We start from the raw sequence: 12557 nt of genomic DNA, 5'->3' as shown, positions 1-12557 counted from the left end.
TCCTGCAGTGAAACGTCTCAGTTTCATTGCCCCAATGTAATGCCTCAGTACTGTTTGCTCAGAAGCAGCCAGATCATGATGCTCCGACCTCTGCAGGAAGTATTTCCAAATAAGTTCTGTGTGGTGTTGTGATGGAGACGATTGTGTTACAATGCACCAGTATCCGTGATTTGTTTATAGTAATTGCATATTGTTCTCTGTGCAACTGCTTAGTTCTGTTTGTGAATTGTAGTTATGAGTCTATGAAATTTCTACCTGCATATTATTGAAGTAATTGTACTGATAGGGATGTCTGAGGTCTTTGCTATAGCTCTGTAGTTTTTTCCATTTGAGTGGTGTTTAATGTTTTCCCTGAGAATTTTACGAAGTGACGTCACTTTCAACATGAGTGCTAATTGTAACATGAAGTCTTCCAAAACAATGGCAACTTTGAAAAAACTAGAGACAGAAAACATTTGAAAGAGAACAAATAATTACATTTGAGCAAATTTTACTTATTATCTTACTGTTCAGGCTAATATAGCAAAAAAAAAAAAAAAATATATATATATATATTAGTGCTGTCAAAAATGTCGCGTTATTATCGCGTTAACTTGACTCATTTTTAACGGCGATAATTTTTTTATCGCGAGATTAACGCTCTGTGACATGATGCAGGTTTTTCATAAGCTTTTGAAACTGCCAGGAACTTGGAACAGAGACTTTGCTTAGAAAAACGATAGCAGCTAGACTGTAATGCCACGCCTTGCACAGCCAGAGTCCTCTGCCCTCCCCCCAAAGAACCAGCGCGGGCAGGGCACGCTAGCCCCGCGCCTCAGGACGAAGAGCCACGGTGCTCGGCTTAGGTTTCGTTTTCCCATCGGCGGCTCCAGCCCGACTTTGCAGTGGCTGTGACAAGACGTGTTATGCGCTGCAATAAAAAAAAAACATTGGTACAAAGCAAGCCCATTCACTTTTTTATGCTGATAAGAGAATTACAGTGGTTTTTCATGTGACAAAAATGTGCGATTAAATTGCGATTAATCGCGAGTTAACTATGACAGTCGCGACATTAATCGCGATTAAATATTTTAATCGCTTGACAGCACTAATATATATATATACATATACATATATATATATATATATATATATATATATATATATATATATGTGTCATAACTTCATTTTTCTCTCTTTTTGTGGTTACTGCCTCATTGAGGTGGAACCACTATGTCATCATGTTGTAAGAATGAGTAACAGTCGCGCACTGCACATACACATCACAATCACCAGAACAGCGAATCATGATCTCGCGATACGAACAGTTGATCTCGCATTATCAAAGGTACACAAGAACGAGTGGCGAAGCCATTATGTCATCATGTTGTAAGAATGTAAAAATGAGTGTAACAATAGCGAAACTTCGCAACCAATCAGCACTTAGATTGAGTTCGATTACCCGTTCTACTTCTTGATAAACTTTGGAACCAATCAGAACCAGAAACGAAATAAGAGAAACCTCGTTATAACCTCGTAGTATCGGAAGATAATCAGCAGATAAAAAGATAAACGAAATTCACCTCATTGTTCGCCAAGGCTACTGATTCGATATCAAGTAAGTGGTGTTTATTTTAAGAAAACTTACCTTTTGATTATCACAGCTTTTGTTTGGGGTCTTCTGAAAGGTCAAATGAAAGGTTTTGTAAGGATTTTTTTTAGCTTTTTCTCAGATATTTACGCCAGGAATTCCAGCCATTCAACAAAAACTCAAGAAAGCAGCGAAGACAACGTTGGAATCTTTCGAGCGATCCGCTCGGTTTGCAATTACAAAAGTCCCATGTGGGAATGAATCAGCTCCTTCATGAAAACTAAGTTAAAAGTATAATTGGTCAAACTTCTGTTATTCGTTTTAATTTTTATTTTAGAATCTTTACACTACACTTGTGAAACAAAATGTGTTCATTAGTACTAAATAATGCTTCTAAGACAATTCATGAACAAGTGCTTTCTTACTGTTTTGAAAATAGATCTAGTTCACAGTAATGTATTTTGAACAAAACACAGTAAACAAAATTGGTAACCCAAATACTCCAAGCCCTGATGCTGCTCGCAGCTTGGTGATGCTTGCAAGAGATGAGGCGAGTAGAATTGATAGCATGTATATATGCTATATTTACTGTATGGACATGGGATCAGAACGCTGTGGTTAACGCTGTCGCCTCACAGCAAGAAGGTCCAGGTTCGAGCCCTGTGGCCGACGAGGGCCTTTCTGTGTGGAGTTTGCATGTTGTCCGCGTGGGTTTCCTCCGGGTGCTCCGGTTTCCCCCACAGTCCAAAGACATGCAGGTTAGGTTAACTGGTGACTCTAAATTGACCGTAGGTGTGAATGTGAGTGTGAATGGTTGTCTGTGTCTATGTGTCAGCCCTGTGATGACCTGGCGACTTGTCCAGGGTGTACCCCGCCTTTCACCCGTAGTCAGCTGGGATAGGCTCCAGCTTGCCTGCGACCCTGTAGAACAGGATAAAGCGGCTAGAGAGAATGAGATGAGCAGTAGCCACATGTACCCATAGGGTACCTAATTTTTTCATAGTTACCTGCAGCAGTATATGTTGCGCTCAGTGAATTTAAAATTTGAGCTTTTTATCCCAGACATATTGATTTTGAAAATGTCTAAGGGTTCTGAGTCATGATGGAGTGGATGGACCTGGATGTAAATCTACCCAAAAAATTGTCAAGAGTGCAGGCACTTACGGATGTATGTGCAGTGCAGGGCAGAGCGGGGTGCAAACTGGAAACAAAGCCAAATCGTAAGACAGGAAGCATAGTGAGAGAACAGGCAAGGGTCAGTCGATCAGTAAACAGGGCAATGGAGGCAAGACAGGTAACATAAACAAAGAGATAAAGTGAGGGTCAGAAATACCAGAAGCAGGCAGAGAATGACAGGCTTGGTATGGACTGGAGAAACACAAAACAATACTTTGCACTGAAGGTGTGTGAGTGAGAGGCTTAAGTAGTGTGACTGATGTCGCGAATGAACGACAGCTCACGTCAATAAGCCGGTGATGGGGGCGCTGTGCTTTCTGGGAGTTGTAGTTCTGAGTGTCCATGTTTGTAGTCTGGCTAGTGCTGTCGTTCTCAATGGTTTTACGGACAAAAATATAATGTGTTTCACATGTTGTCTATAGGTCCCCTTACAGAAAAGCTTTGAACTTTTTTCAATACTTTTTCATGAAACTGGATTTTTTTTTTTTTTGCACCACATTTGGAACATCTCATCTCATCTCATTATCTCTAGCCGCTTTATCCTGTTCTACAGGGTCACAGGCAAGCTGGAGCCTATCCCAGCTGACTACAGGCGAAAGGCGGGGTACACCCTGGACAAGTCGCCAGGTCATCACAGGGTTGACACATAGACACAGACAACCATTCACACTCACATTCACACCTACGGTCAATTTAGAGTCACCAGTTAACCTAACCTGCATGTCTTTGGACTGTGGGGGAAACCGGAGCACCCGGAGGAAACCCACGCGGACAAGGGGAGAACATGCAAACTCCACACAGAAAGGCCCTTGCCGGCCCCGGGGCTCGAACCCAGGACCTTCTTGCTGTGAGGCGACAGCGCTAACCACTACACCACCGTGCCGCCCCATTTGGAACATATCTGTTGAATTTGAAAACGTCTAACGCTCCTTCATGTGCATGCTTTGAAATGGCACTCAGACATGTTTGCGAGGTGAAGCAGGAACTAGATTGGCATATTATGATGGAGTGGATGGAAATGGATGTTACTGTATCAGAAAAATACTGCAGCAAACCCTTGCAGAAAAGCTTTGGAAAATTTTCCATAGTTGATGAAACTGGTCTTCTGTTTCTTTGTACCACATTTGGAGCACGTCTCTGAAAAGGAAACAGCAGCAGCTTCATGAACTTTACAGAAGTGTGGCTTATTATGTTGCTGAAGAGTACAACTGTTAATGGATTGCAGGGATTTGATCTGACCGTGTGGCTATAACCCGAGCCAGCCTGTGACATCCTGGATGAAGAAGGTGCAGTATCTGTGTCAAGGTCCATATTGATTTTTGTCGTCGTGGTTCACAGTGGCAGCAGGGTTTCTATTTTTGTAGCACTCAGTAATAGATCTGTAGAATGTGGGTAGAAGCTGTGCGGCAGACTACAGACACTACTGCACCACGACCCTGCACCCTCTATAAGTCATGCACTGATGAGATTGTCTTACTTACTGTACCCTTTCCTTATGTTCTGGGAGGAAAAAAAGAAAAAAAAACATGAGAAATTAATGAAGCAGGTCACAACAGGGACCAAAACAAAGAACACAGAAGTGCTGACACCAGAAGTGCTATGAGAGATTATAGAAAAACTCATCGTCTGGTGTACAACTGGATCATTCAGTCTTTTTTTTTTAATGCATGGAAAGCATTAAAATTCGACAGTGCCTCATACTGCACTCTGACAGCACGTGTACACACTACATGTATACACTATATACCTTATATGCCTGTATATACAAAGAACGCTTTTCTTATATCATTATGGTTTTTGAGGTATGCGTCTCAGTTGGTCATGTGATCGGTCTCTAGAGGACGATAAAGGCTAGAAAATATTGTCTACTAGTATGTCTCTAAACATGCATGCATCTTAATGTATTATTCATGCGTAATTCACATAATGTTTGCACATAGAATGATTTATAATTAAGCAGTTACTAATCTGTCAGCTCCTGACACTGATGTATGTAATCAGCAACAGAGATAAAGAATGCAGCCTATATCTGTTACGGAAATTAAATGTTATTCTCTTTCAGGTTTTTTGTTCAATTAATGTATACAAATATTCTTATGAATTTCCATATTAAAACATTTGCGTTAATCAACACACACTTAACAATACACGTATTAAAGAGAATGCGGTGTAGGTGAAGTGAATTTAGAAAAAATAAAATGCTTTAGAATGTTAGTCTGAGAGAAATATTTAGGCTACGGCATTTAGCAGACGCTGTTATCCACAGCAACGTACAACACACCCAGAGCAGCCTGGGGAGCAGTTGGAGGTTAGGTGCCTTGCTCAAGGGCACTTCAGCACATTCCTGCTGGTCCAGGGAAACAAACTAGTGACCTTTTAGTCCCAAAGCTGCTTCTCTAACCATTAGTCAATGGCTTCAGTGTTATCACTTTCTACAAGCCAACTGAGACTTCCTGTTTAGTGAGAATACACACAGTGCATTTCGACTTCCTGGAAAGTAGATTTCACTGATGCTGCTCTCACCTTGACTCTGTCTGAACTGACACACTGTGTACTGAGCATGTCCACAATGGTGTCGAATAAGCATGGTGTGAGCATACACTACCCCTTTTCCACCAAATCAGTTCCAGGGCTGGTTCGGGGCCAGTGCTTAGTTTGGAACCGGGTTTTCTGTTTCCACTGACAAAGAACTGGCTCTGGGGCCAGAAAAACCGGTTCCAGGGTAGCACCAGCTCTTTGCTGGGCTAGAGGAAAGAACTGCTTACGTCAGCGGGAGGGGCGGAGTTGTTAAGACCAACTACAATAGCAAGACCGCGAGAGGGCGCCATTTTTAAGTAAGCGACGAGATATCATGGATGCAGTAAAGCAGCAGTCATCCATTATTGTTGTTGTTGCTGCTGCTTCTTCTTCTTCTCCGTGATGGTGTTGCTTCGATGTTCACGCCAAGGTTTATGCAAATGCAGCGACGTAACTGACGTATACAGTGACGTAATGACGTGGCTCCCCTTAGCACCCCGAGCTATGGAAAAGCAAACCGGTTCTCAGCTGGTTCGCAAGTTGAACAAGTTGTGAACCAGCACCAGCACTGGCCCCGAACCAGCCCTGGAACTGATTTGGTGGAAAAGGGGTACACTTCAGCATAGCCACTGAACTGGAAATGAGACTTGAACACATTCACACACATAACATCAGTGTCTACCCAAACATCTGCTCATTCCAGCAGATATGGTACACGTGAGGCAGCTTAGTCATATACATCCCAGAGTCCTGGGTTTGATTCAGAGCCTGGGATACTACCTGTGTGGTCATGTGCATGTGTTCGCGATTATATTAATGAGTGTGATGTGATGTAATTATGTACTAGGTGCGATGATGATGAATTTGTTATTTTATTACTCTTATTAAAAATATGATCCATTCTCAACCAATCTTGATATACTATTAATGTTGCCAAAAACACATTACTTTTGTCAGTTCCAGTAAAAATGACAAAAAGATGCTAGTAATAGGGAGGAGTGAAATTTTATCTTATAAAACTCGCTCTGTGGTTTAATTTCTCCTCTTGCGCTAAATCTGTGATACTTTGTCACCCATCACCTCCATATACTTGAGCTCAGAGCCAATAAAATGTGATTACACAAAGAGACTTGTTCCTTTACTCATTTGAGATCTGGGGTGAGTAAATATGGAATTGTAAATAGGATGACTGGATTGACATTTTATGAATATCATTACGTGATGATAATGCTAAATGGAGCAGAACTACATTACCCATCAGCCCCTGCATGTCACATGATCACTGGTTCCTGTTTCACCTTGATTAGCACTACTATTTAAGTTCTAATTATTCAGTGTCTCAGTGGCAAGCTTTTATTGTTGTTGTGTGTTCCCTGTTATTGCCTATAGACTGTATGTTTCTTGCCTTGCATTCATAGTTCATGTTGATGGTTCATGTTTTCCTTTTATTTGCACTTTCCACAATAAATTACCTGTACTTCCATCCATCATCCGCCTCCACTACCAGTTCTTGACATATTACACGACAGTTGTTGCACAATTGACATGAACACTGTTTATGTAGTAATTGAGCTGGAATGATTTGGAACTGGAAATTATTTCAGCAGGGTTCAAACCCAACATCCATCTTCATCACTACACCTCTGAATTGTAGTAGCACTTGAATATGGTGCACTCAGGGTGCTAAAATAGAGAATAGCCCTCAAGCATAACTACGTCATCACTTGTTTACTGCAGTGCATTGTGGGGGATAGCTGGGGTCGGTAGTTGAGCGATATGACGGATGTCAGATTAATTTTACGTGAGAGCGATACGAGAGGAGCGATTTTGCCGTGCTCGGTCGTGGAAGACAATGAAATTGGTGATTTAAAGAGGTGGAGAACATGTCGAGGGTTTACAGCAGGAAAATCGGAATCCAAATCAAGCTTGGTGAGAAGGTAAGAGTCTAGACCAAGTCTACTACACTGTACTACAACATAATCAAATCTCAGAATGTCTTGTTTCTAAGGATGTATATTGCACCAGCTAAACTTTATCGAGACAACAAATCTATCTGAATATCGGGAATTGTACGTAGCCTCTCTGAAATTGGCTGTAATGTCTATAGTGTTCATGGCGAAGTTACGTTCATGTTAGCCCTACTGCCAGGTCCTGCGGCCAGGTACAGCAAAATTTTACAGGCCTAAATCAACGAAAATGTACGAACAATATAAATAATTTGTTTTCTAAATAATTTCATTCCTAATTTTGAAACATTTTGCTACATCTAGTCAAATCTTAAGAAATAAACTATTTTATGTCTAATCTGGATTTATTTGTTGAACATAGACTGAACTTAATTTTTGGTGTGTTTTACAGGGTGAAGGACTTAATAAACAGTGGATTAAAGTCGATACATATGGGACACAGAGGTACACTGAACATTATACATACCTGAAAGAGAACCCCTTCGTGGTTTGGGAGTTTTATCGGTCCGACAGGCTCGTTCAGCTGCCGAGTGCTTCGGTACGTTAAGAGGCAAAGGCCGAAGAATGCTTCGTTTTCAGTTGGTCGGGTTCAATGCCCGAACTGATGATCACATCATCAGTTTTTCTTTGGCTAATCAGATGCAAGGTACACCACCACTCTTACCGGAGCGGTTGGGGGTTAGGTGCCTTGCTCAAGGGCACTTAAGTCAATCCTGCTAGTCTGGGGAATCGAACCAGCAACCTTTTGGTCCCAAAGCTGTTTCTCTAACCATTAGGCCATGACTTCCCCCTTTACAGGCTTTGGAATATCGCTAATTTCAGACGATGAACAGTGTCGATTGTTATAATCTTCTATAACCGAAGGCCGTTCCACAGACCATGGAAATATTGCTGGGTCACAGTTTAAGTACATCTTTTTCCCACCAGAGAAATGTAAGCTACAAACACTTGCCCATTTCGATTCAGTTCGAAGGTTTTCGTTGCGGATTAAAAATTTATCCATTTCTTTCTTCTCTTCTCGACTGGCAGCTGATAAACGCTCAGATTAGGTGTTCTCTTTGTTGTGGAGACACAGTAAGGCACACAGCAATTCACTTTAGGCACGGTTAAAACCGGTTAGACACAACAATGCAGTGTTTAACAAAGGCGAAAGTAAACAATCCGGCAGAGCTGACACCCGGGTCTCGCCCATAATGCATTGCGGTAAACAAGAGATGACGTAGTTATGGGTTAGGGTCATTAGCCAAGGAATATAATTGGTCAAGAGGGAATTTTACCAACTCGACAGTACTTCTCTAACAATCCTCTATATGTTGAATAGAGAATGAATTCAATTCATGACATGGAACAGGCTTCCTGGCATGGAGACAAAACTCCCAACACCAACACAGTGCATTAGGTAGTAAAAAGTGCAGTTTCAACAGTCACAACACAGGAGTGAGGAAAAGAAGAATCGAACAATAAATGTGAGAAGGGCAATGAATAAATTACTCTGGGAACACGGACATCTACTTAGCAGTCTTTTATTTGGTACATAGGCATCAGTAGAACTGAAAGAAAACAGAAAAACAATCATATTCATTTTAAACTGAGACACACTCGGCAATCAGAATCCTTCTGTATTCACGAGATGGTTTCATTTGCAAACTGTTTTCAGGAGCAATTCAGGAGTTTACTCAGGTTTACAGTAGGCTTCTGTTTTATGTACTGCAGTGTGTCTCCGTATAAACGACTCCACAGTATGGAGCTGCGCCAGTCGAATAGCAATTTAAAGCTAAGGAGAGTTTGGTTCCGAATCACAAACGTGGTATAAATGAAACAGAAAATACAAACATTAAAGCATTGCTTTCTCATTGGTACAAGCATCAGGCATTCACTACTTTCCTACTCATTTTATCACTTATTCTAAATTACACACATGTTGGACAGGCAAGAGCACATGAACTTATACTAGTAACGTCCCTAGTGAACTTATTAACACTGGGAGATATGACATGTAGCAGCAAATGTTGCAGTATTGACAGGCCAAATGAATAGACAAATTAAGATAAATCTGAGGTACTGCATGTTGTCATCCTGAAAATCACTGAATGGAATAGATTAATAAGGTAAAATTTAAATTATGTATTAAACTAATTTGTATATGGCTTATTAAAATATGGCAAAAGTCCAACTAATAAACATATTCTAAAGAGACATACAGTATGATGAACATTGTGAATAAATAACTACGGTGAACAGACAATGAAGCAATGAAAAGAAAAAAAAAAAGTCATGTCCTGCTTGCCATCAATGTGCAGTTCTGTTTCAAATTCTTAAATTTCCAACATTCTTCTTTTAATTCTACTGACAAAGGGAAAAAAAACAAACAAACCTGAAAATCAAATTTGAATACAGCAAGAAATCAAATTACATTATTATTATTATTATTATTATTATTATTATTAATTACAATAACCAGTTTTTAGGAACTTATCAAAACATCAGTTTTTGGCAGTTTTTCTATTTATAACGGAAGGAAACAAATGAGCGGAAACGTACAAAAAAGGTTCTAAAGAGAACAGGTAAAAATACTAGTTTTTGTTTCACTTCCTTTTTCCTGGGCTTTATCTTTTTTACATTTTCATATTTTGGCATCATACTTGTTGCTCTCGTAAGCAACGCCCTCTCACTACATACAGCTGTGAGCTCATTCTATATTAAAGACATTTCACGTGTGAAACCCTGACAGTTCATTCACAACCTTTAAAAAACAGCGGTACTTTTCTTGTACTGTGTATACTGAATAATTTCATTTATTAATAATAAATACATCTTTAAAATTTACTTCACAGTTCTTGGTTTCTCTTGTTTCCAGTTTATCCCACTGCATTCAAGGCTGTAAACTGTCAGCAATTCAGCACTCACATATCAGAAGAAGAAGAAGAAAAAAAAAGCAGCACTGAACATGAAATGTGCCTTAATAAAACAAAAGAATTAATACAAAATGTAAAGTACATATGAGGTATTTGGTCACATTTCACTATAAATCATAAGAGTTATTTGGCAATATCAACTCCATCAGTAAAAAGAGAAAAGCAGTTATTACTTTCTGGTATCAGTGTATGAAAATATATGCATTATTCGCTAGTTATCGTTTTATTTTATTTTTTAGTTATATATGCTAGTTCTCTATAGAATTCCATGTCTTAAAGGTAACCATAGAAAGACTTGAACTAAAACGTGAGGAACTCTATTGGGTTTGGAGGGTATTGTTTTTCTGCTTTGGTTAATGAGAAGCTGATATTCTAATCCTTTAATATCGTGGCTACCCTTAAAACAGGAAAAAGCACGACATCTAAAACATCCACTGGAAAATAAAAAGACTAATAAAAAGATTTTAGAAAGCAATGAAAACCGTTACAATACAGCATCTTTGGATATCACTCAACTTGGTTTTCACTGAGTATTTGGAGAGGTTAAAAACAGAAAAAGGCAGAAACTAGGTTTGTTTGTGACACCAAATACTTTCATGAAAAAAAATGGTCACCAAAGAAACCTGGAAAATGGTTAGTAAGTACTTAAAAATAACAACAGATCTCCAGGACAACCACTGGTTCTCCGATAGCCTTCCTCCTGTGTGCAGTGCTGATAGGAAAGTGCTAGAACACCTCCGTCAACCACAGCAGGCTGAGGAACTAGTGCTCTTTAAGTCCATTCCTTCCTACCAGTGTTATTTTTAAGCTTGTTTTGGACTGTATGTTGTATTAAGAAGAAAGAATGTGTTCTTCTGCACTGGTCTCTTCTCCACAGAGAGTCTCGCAACATCGACACAGAGGTCACATACATCGTTAGCAAGCTCTCTTCTATTCACTGTGTGGAGAAGAGAGAACCTTAGGGGAAGTATCTCTGTGAACAACACATCCAAAAAAAAAAATCCCCAGAGGTCAGTGAGTCATCCTAAGGCTGAGAGTGAAGGCTTGAGCATTGTGGAAAGGTTTGGATGTGGCAGTAGTGAGAGACACAAGGGTGAGACACAGGGGACACAGTGGCAGAGGCTGGTCGAAGGCAAAAGTATCAACATTGTTGTCTGAATGGCACAGGACACTGGCACTAGCACCTGAACGACGAAATAAAGATGGGCTCTGATGTGCACAGGGCTTTTGGTCGAGGTAGGTATGCTTAACCAGCAGCAAGGCAAGCAGATGGTTTACCCTGAAAGCTCTGACGTTCTCATCAGGCTGAGGTAGCTATCTTTGGAGGTAATTTTGGTGCGAGGGGAGGAAGGAGAGGAGAGGAGGTCAGAGGGTGCAGGGTTAGCCACTCCATTCCACTCTTCTGGCAGGCTAATGCGGTGACACTATCACATATATAAGGCTACAGTGGGGCGTCTCACTCACAGCTGAAATGAACGGACAGTAACAATTCTACTTGGAGAAGAATTATGCCACGTAATTATTTAAAAAATTTTTTTTTTTTAAATCACATAAAATAGAAATCTTCAGTATCTGTCCAGTCATGCTAAGGCCTCAGAATTTTCAGTTTGGCAGTTTTCGACTACACCAGTAAACACAGTTATTTTGGTCCCACTTTAGAAATTCTTATGTGATGAAAAGGAAAAACCAACATGATCAGCAACTTTTCTCGTCTGTATAATTTGAATCAGTAGAACTAAAAGTCTAGTAACAAACACATTAAATCAGAATTATTACTAAAATATGAATATGGTGAAAAAGGGCTTTGGATTAAGACCAGAGTTAAGAGTGGAAAATAGTGTGTCTTGTAGTAAAGGTTAAAAGATGTAGGACTACTTCAACGTACTCTGTGTGTGTGTATATAAAATCTCATCTCATTATCTGTAGCCGCTTTATCCTGTTCTACAGGGTCGCAGGCAAGCTGGAGCCTATCCCAGCTGACTACGGGCGAAAGGTGGGGTACACCCTGGACAAGTCGCCAGGTCATCACAGGGATATATAATTCTACCCACATTCACTGGATATGAGCAATCGCGCACTCTGATTCACCAAACTCTACTACAAGGATATCAGCACATATACTGTGAGTAGAGAAAAACAAAATGGCGGCGCGTGTTGCTGAACCAACCGAGGATGAAATAAAAACTACTCGAAAACAAAACCCCAAAAACTGTTATCAAGTATTTAAAATAAACAGAAATAGCTAAAAGAATATAGCTATCCCCCCCCAATATCTCCTGTTCCACACTCCAGCCCAGTCAGTGGCGGTAATGCACCTTTAAGTTGGTTTGCCAACCACCAAAAAAATCCTGAAGAAGAAATAGTATTAAACCCCAAAAAACAAAAAAAGCACAACAAAATATGGAATAAAAG

This window comes from Neoarius graeffei, chromosome 5 (assembly GCF_027579695.1).
Source record: "Neoarius graeffei isolate fNeoGra1 chromosome 5, fNeoGra1.pri, whole genome shotgun sequence".
Taxonomy (NCBI): Eukaryota; Metazoa; Chordata; class Actinopteri; order Siluriformes; family Ariidae; genus Neoarius; species Neoarius graeffei.
The sequence above is the reverse complement of the archived record's forward strand: the minus strand, read 5'-3'. Positions refer to the sequence as shown.